Source organism: Morone saxatilis, unplaced genomic scaffold, assembly GCF_004916995.1.
Source record: "Morone saxatilis isolate NCDOM2014 unplaced genomic scaffold, NCSU_SB_2.0 Contig21, whole genome shotgun sequence".
In the NCBI taxonomy this organism is placed as follows: Eukaryota; Metazoa; Chordata; class Actinopteri; family Moronidae; genus Morone; species Morone saxatilis.
The window spans coordinates 10,304,323-10,311,112 of NW_023339774.1; the positions used below are offsets into that span (position 1 = coordinate 10,304,323).

Sequence of the window (6,790 nt, forward strand, 5' to 3'; positions counted from 1 at the left end):
ACACACACACACACTCTTGAGTGCAAATTTACACCTTTTATTCCATCTACATGTCGACACAAACACCACTATATATTACTAGAGATAGCAGGAACTACAGAGCTTTTGGTTCCCGTGGTGAAATAATGTTCATAGAAATGTTACCTCTGTGTGGGTGAATGTGTGTGTGTGTGTGTGTAGGTGCATGTGTGGATGTGTGTGTAGTAGAATATAATGATGTGTCTCTAAAAAGCCATGCAGACTGCAGCTAGACAGCTCATTATAAGCTGAAACACAGAGGCAGGTGTTTCAAGGATAACACGGAGTGATTTTCACCAGCCCATTTCACACACACACACACACACACACACAGGCACACATACCGGCAGGGAGATGTCAGGAGGGGTGGGGCTCTGTCTCCAGAGGCCTGAGTGAGTGACATCATTGAGGACGCTTCACCATAGCAACACTGCGAGAGCCTTGACAGCATCCAAAATTCTGACACTGCATTTAGTTGGGTCTGCACCACTGCAGGGAAGCATAATGTAAGAGAGAGGCAGCCAGAGAAGGAGAGAAATATGCAACATGCCAGGTCGCAAACAAATACTGCATGTTTTCTTTTCTTACTTTGTCTTCGAGGTCATCTCTACACCACACAACACACAGCATCAGATGACGGCAGTAATCACTTTACTAATCTGCACTCTTGAATGCATGCTAGTGGGTCGCAGGCAGAGAGAAAAGGCCGACAGATAAGGAGACGCAAGACACAGGATGGATTCATTAACCGCAGCGTCTACTCTTAATGTAATCTCAAACCATCCAGCGCTGGATTAGACAGATTACACAGTGGGGACACAAATAATCTCATAAGAGGGGCCTTGTGCTTTCCTTCTCTCAATCCTCTGTAATACCACGCCAAAACAATCATAACATACAGCGTGTTACATCTGGCTGCTGCGCCACACACATGCAACCCAAAATGCATGCTGTGGGAAAAAAACACATGTGACAATATGATGGATGCAGAGTTTAAAACATAGATTGGCCACTATGGCTGCTTAGCATTAAAATTGCCAATGCTAGGGATGAAATTCCCACTCAGACAGGTCATAATGAAAATGCATTACACTGCGAGGCGCAATAGCTAAGAGCACTCCACAAAATGATACTTTTTAAAACAAATAGTTTTTATATTACGCCTCCTAATCCTTTTAAACAAGTATTTTGATTTGCGCAAGTGAAAGAATCCTGCTAAGAGGAGTGTATCCTCTCATTGTTTTGAAGCAAAAGACATTCTGAGTGCTCTCGCTTGTGTTTGAACACGTCATTCTGCATCCTCAGATGAATTAAGTTAAGTCAAGGAGATATCAAAAGGCTGCTGTGTGGAGCTGTGACATTAAAGCAAAGCAACAGATTCACCCCAACTGAGTCACACTGTGTTCTCTGAAAATACTTGATACAGAGAAAAATATATTGTGCTCTACATTGTGATATACTCAAGGGTTGATATTCTGGTGCATCAGTAACTTGCTCTTTTTTACTTACTTTTCTCCTGCAACTAAGAGCAACTACGTCTTAAATTGGGCTGACAACTGAATGTACTGAAATACCAATATTATGAATCTTGTACAGACTTAAGTATAGTCGATTCCACACAATCAAATTGAGAATACAGTAGCTAAAACAACCAATGACAATTATCCAGCAGTGCAACCAACCAAACAGTCCACAAGTCCAGATTTGTATATGGCTATACTGTAATTCATCAAAACAAACATATCAATATGTAGCAAATATTGTTCTATATTTCATTATGGAGATAAATGTGGCAATTTATTGTAATACACAGTGTAGGACATACTGTATCATCAAGCCCCAATCCTCAGTGCTCCATCCAATTTAATAGGCTTTAATGTAATAGACTGAATTCTCCACAGACACAGGTTGAGAGAAAAATGGTTGTAACTTTGTGCCATTTTGTGCCTTTGGGAAGACTAAAGAGACTCTCATTTTTACTTTAGTGTCTTGTACACTTCATTACCCTGAATCGTCTTTTTTATTCTCTTTCTTACCTCGCCTCATCCTTACTTTGTTGACTATCGCTTCCCTTCAGATCCTTTTATCTGTCTTCATTTCATTCTCTACATTCACAAGCAGTTTTTGTCAGAAAACGTATATACAGGTACTTGTTCCTCCATTTTCTTTGCCTGTCTCTGCCTTACTCTTTTACTCTTACTGTCATCCATTCGTTGAACCTCTTTTCAGCATTCCCGTATCCCTCAACTCCCTCTCTATCAAATCCAGCCTGTCTCCAACCCTTCTTATCACCGTGCTCCTCCCCTCATCTCTCCCTCTCCCTCCTTATCCCGACCTCTCATCACTCCCTCCTCCTTCCAGCCTCGTTCTCTCTCTGATCCCTGTCCTTCCCTTCTCCTCCACCTCCATGGCCATCCCTCCACCTTCCCCTCCTTCCAGACCTGTATCTGTACATCTCCTCCCCTGCTTGGAGGCGGTCTTCAGTTAAATATTAATTAGTGAGCCCCATCCCGCAGGCTGATAGGGAGCACAATGGAGAATCCCTGCATGTGCCTGCAAGCATCCCACTAATGAAAGGAGTGTGTGTGTGTGTGTGTGTGGTTTGTGTGTAGATGAGAGAGAGAAAGAGAGAGACACTCACAGAGATAGTGGAGAGTGTGAGAGGGGAGAGAGTAAAGAGTGTGTATGTGCATGTGTGTTAGAGATGAAAAGAGACACACCGAGGGCAGATCAAGATTATATGTGCACACATATTTTTATGTGTGTCTATGTGCGCACACGTGTGTGTCTAAAAACAAAGGCCTTGCTCCGTTGGGGGCTAGGAGGGCACAGCTAATGATGTGTGTGTGTGTGTCTGATTGTCATCAGTGTGTTTTCACAGGGTGGACCCCATTCACCAACTGGTTAATCCGTATCGAACCACCAGATATGTGTTTCAAAGCCTGTTTGAAACATCAGTCTGCAATAATGATGCGGCGAGAGAAAAGAGCCTGCTGGAAACACTGTGACTTTGTCCACACACGTGTAGAAAAATATTAATTTAGGTGTGAAATAGCGCAATTAAAAATCAACTGTCCTGCTTTAATCGCATTAAAATGACTTCACCTTACACAAATGTGTTGCTGTAGCAACTAGACACATCTTTAGCATGAATAAAGCAGTGTGTAATACTGTCTTAGAGAGATCAATGTGTCATTATTCTCTACTTCGTGCATTGCTTAGTTGCACAAGCATGCATGACCTTGAAGATAACTGAAACACCTGAGAATACAATGACCCTGCCATGGAATGATCACCAGTTGTTTTTTTTCCTTTCTGGAGACACTGCTGTGAGCGCATTGGGTTCACTCTATGGCTTTTTTGCCGGTTGCAGTGGTCTTCTTTGATAATGTAGTTTTCCTGTATTTTGCATGTAGTACACTTCTCTCCCACATCACATATCATTTCAGGGTTTTATGACTTTGGCACCGGGCAGCGACCACTGTACTGTAAATCATCATTACAAAGGCAGCTATACAATGAGTCATTTTAAGCTGAAAACTAATTAGCAAAGTGTACTTTCTGATAGTCAGCTGTTTCAGCCAAACTAGTGTAGTGATATTAATGTCGATCAGATGGTTTACTACTTTGGTTCAGACTAAAATATGTCTGTGGTACATGTGGTAAATATGGCACAGATCACCATGCTGCCCAGAGGATGAATTCTACTGACTTTGGTGATCATCTGAGTCTTCCTCTAATGTCAAAGTTTTCATCTCAACATTTACTATGCTAGATTTATTGCCCTAAAGTTTGTTAGACATTCATGGTCCCCAGTTGATGACACATTTACTTCTTCTTAAGGCCACAATGAGGTTCAGGCGTGAATTAGTAAATGTTAGTCTGCTAGCACTTGAAACAAAGATGACAAATGGGGTAAATATTACCTGCTAGTATTGTCATTATTAGCTTGAATAGCTGGTTTATCCACTGCAAAAACTAAAAAAATGATATATGTAGCAATGGGAAAACTCTATGAACATTGTGGATTTCAACAAACTGATATTTGCATTGCATTTCAGGGTGTTTCTGTTATTTTGTCCATGTCATTAGAGTCAAATAAGTCCAATTTTACAGATAACTATGTGCTATAAAAAGATGTGGTGCATATGTGGGCCCTTTTTTCTAGGGTGACCTAAATAAACTGATTTATGCAATAACCCAAGATGTAAATGGCCCTTCAGTAAACAGTGTATGTGCTGTATGTGTGTGCACACAGGATGGATGAGTCTTTGTCAGTCTGTCTGCACGGTGAAGGAACAGTAACTGAAGACTTTCCAGGGGTGTGTTACCGAAGGCATGACAGTTTACACCCCCTCTCATTTACAGAGGCGCCACATTAATTCAATCTACTGCAATAGTCACACACACAGACGCGCACACACACACACACCCACAGGGCACTGCCTTAATTTAATCAGGCGGCACAAAGACATACAGATTTTGGAAATTCAAACCATTCGCATAATCAAACATGCAGTAACGCACAGATACACAGCTGAGCCCCTTTACAGATACACACACACACAAAGACACATACACACATAGATATTTTTTCTGAGCACCGGTGTGAGTCTAGTGCCAGACACATGTTAATAAACCTCATATGAACATCCCCCTTCTGCCCCTCCCGTCAAAGTAGCACCAAACCACTAAATAGGACAGGAGACAAAGCAGGGCTGGGCTGTAGGCAAAAACAAACGCACACAATCATGGAGCCAGTGGCCATACACACATACAAGTCATAGACACTGTTCGAAAACAAGCTCACACTTAAACTGAGACTGAACAATTTTCATTAGCTACTTAATAACACAGTATGGTCAGGCCTGTTTGCTCAGCAATGCCAACCATTTTAAAAACAGCTTTTTACATCTTTAACTGAAACTCACAAAAAACACAACAGTAGATATTGCTTGACCAGCCGTGCATCAACATGAAAAATTAATGATGATGGATATTTTATGATAAAGCCTGAAAGATGAATAACTTGCCCTGAATGATTTGTGACTTTTCTTAGTAATTGCTTATTTTCTTTGAGCATATTCAGATCAGATCTTTTGTTGTCTTTCTTTCTGTCTCACTTTGTCCCATTTTCATTTTATGTATGTGTGATACTGTGCGTGCCTGTGTATGTGAGTAAATATGTGTGTGAGCATGCGGATGTGACAAACCGGGGCAGAGTCACTGGCCTGGTCTTTCCCATTATAAGAGGGAACACTGAGGCCGACTCCTGATTTAAACATCAGCTGTCATAAATGTTTCAGAGAAATGGAAGGAGATGGAGGGATTGCTAGCAGCTTTCAGGGAACGGGTGGGGCTGTTGTGGCGTGTTAGAGCGAGAAAAAGGAAAGAAAAAAACAAATTTAGGTGAAAAAACATGTACAAGGATTTGAAGAAAAGTAGGTAGGTTGGGGTTATAAAGCAGACAATGACGACCATGCTTCTCTTCTTTCTTTTTTAAAATCTGAATGCTTGTGAACCTAAAAGAATCAGGCAACATTTGGTGTCAGCATGAGAGTAGTGCTAATGGTCTGAAGTACCAGTTAAAGGGGCGGCCTATAGTGAAAGTCACCCCCCGCCCCTAATCACATAAGAAACGCCTTGTTTTATGTGACCATGCTGCTAAATTACAGTAATTGTAGCACTCAATTGGAACTTATCACTCCCAAAGTGATTGACAGGCCTTAATACACAGCAGAGTTTCCCCACAGTGTTTTATGGTGGAGGTGGGTCACATCATAAAAAAATCCTACACTAAAGGATTATTTCAAACAGCCACATCATTTCACTGACAAAGTAAATTGATGACAAAACAAGATGTCTCTGGATCTTGCTGGCTAAAACGAAACAGCTAAATTGAATTTATGAGATAAATTATATCAGTTATGTTTAGAAACACAGCAGTACAACAAGCATATATTCTTAATTATGAGAAATTGATCCGTCTGTAATCCAAACTCTTTGATTATATCTGCTACTGTAATTTAAATCCTAACAAGGGAGGCAGTGTGGTGGAATTTAACTATAGTCAATTTGTTGCGGTCAGACGAAGTTGGATATATTTGTTTTACAAAAGAAATACAGGTCAGGGTCATAGGAGAAGGCCTTCACCACCTCGCCTGTGATGTAAAATCAATAAAAAATAACGGATCCCTAGAGCTCAACAGTTCAGTCTAACCTTCCCTCTCTCTTTTTCTCCCTTCCTTCCTCCTTCTTTGAGCTTCGCTTTCTTGCTCTATCTTCCTTACTTTTACCTTCAGTTTAAAGTCCAATATCTTGTATTATTGTGTGCTTGTTTGTATATGATATGCATGAATCCCTATCATCCGTCTCCAAGGTCATGAAACAACATCACATGCTCTCTGATCTTTGAGGAGCTCACAACTCGAGTGTATGGCCCCACCTACTGGCTCTAGCACAGACTGCTTGCTAGTGCTGACATTAGCACTGCTTCACTCCAAATTCAATTAGCTAAATGGCAGACTGAATTAGGCTAAATGCAGAGTGAGCCTGCTGAAATGAGCATAACTGTTGAAGACTTGGGGCTAATAATCAGCCACAATTACATCTGAGCGCTCGCAATAAAAATCTAATTCAATAATGTGGGGGAAAGGAGGAAATTCAAACTGAGTTGCTCGTGTAGGCTGATAACTATAACTCATATCTACTGGAATCTCAGGCGTTACATGAGTGTGCATGTGTGTCACTGACAGAAAGAAATGAAACAAAA

The 6,790-nt window shown here is 41.1% G+C and overlaps 1 protein-coding gene across 2 annotated transcripts in view; it reads right to left on the reverse strand.

Annotated features, from left to right (window-relative positions):
• Positions 1 to 6,790, reverse strand: part of sh2d3ca (SH2 domain containing 3Ca) — a 53,816-nt gene that overhangs the window by 40,476 nt on the left and 6,550 nt on the right. The gene's annotated exons all lie outside the window — the stretch shown is intronic.